General features: G+C 56.0%; 1 protein-coding gene across 6 annotated transcripts in view; it reads right to left on the minus strand.

Moving 5' to 3' along the window:
* The window catches only part of PEX5 (peroxisomal biogenesis factor 5), an 18,575-nt gene extending 18,053 nt beyond the window's left edge, over positions 1-522 (minus strand). For 2 of the 6 annotated variants that reach the window (XM_045295989.1, XM_004708146.3), the window contains exon 1: positions 180-282. The gene's annotated coding sequence lies outside the window, so the exon portion shown is untranslated. Of the gene's footprint in view, positions 1-179; positions 286-400 lie in introns of those variants that run through there. The other 4 variants (XM_045295988.1, XM_004708147.2, XM_030887238.2 and 1 more) reach the window with 4 other exon arrangements.
* Positions 523-841: the final 319 nt, after the last annotated feature.

Consider the following 841-nt stretch of genomic DNA (forward strand, 5'->3'; position numbering starts at 1 on the left):
TCAGCCTTAAAGGGGCCTTGACCGCCGCGCGGCCCGCGGAAGCGGTTTGAGGGGGCGGGGCCGTAAGGGGGCGACGCAGCGTCGGGGGAGGAGCCCAGAGTCTTAAAGGGGACGTGCTCCTTAGAGGAAAACTCCCTCGGCTACCTGTCCCGGAAGCGCTCGAAAGGCTGCGGACTCACAGGTGTGTGTGGTGGAAGGCTCCAAGGAGAATGGAGCTGAGGGAACTTCCCAGGCGTTGAGGGGGAAAAAAGGCCTCGGTTGCTAGGTTCAGCTACCCCTATTCTTCCTGGGGGCACATTAGGACCCCAAAAGAGTCTCTGCCTTTTCCGGGCCTCAGTTTCCCCCTCCAAAATGGAATCGGCCAGTTTTCCCAAGCCTCGAAAGCGGGGAAGAGGATCACCCTAATGCGGGGACTCCAGGAAGTTGGTCAATCCGGGACCTTCTTCAGCCTCTCCCGTCGGCCCCCCTTCCAAACTCCCGGTCCGGGGATAGCGTCACAGTCTCCATGGAGACACAGGTCTTCAGCCAATCCCTTGGCCACTCTGCTCCCAGAGGGAAATAGCACCGAACGATGACAAGTCGCAGAGACTAAAATTGGGTCGGACGCGTCCTGAAACCTCAAGATGGTAATATACAAGGTACAAGTGCAATGAGTCATTCCCCGCCATCACTAGTGGTCAAGGTCAACCTGGTAACCTTATTCCACACTCTTGGGAAAAATCAGACCTGCTGCTAGACATGCTTTTAATGTGAAATGTGAACCTAAGCCTCAGGCCCCAACCATCTGCCAAGGAACTGACTCATCTGTCAAACCTCAAGGTCACTGGGAAATAAACTCTGG

This window comes from Echinops telfairi, unplaced genomic scaffold, assembly GCF_000313985.2.
Source record: "Echinops telfairi isolate 266 unplaced genomic scaffold, ASM31398v2 ScPeMD7_7356;HRSCAF=8355, whole genome shotgun sequence".
NCBI lineage: Eukaryota > Metazoa > Chordata > Mammalia > Afrosoricida > Tenrecidae > Echinops > Echinops telfairi.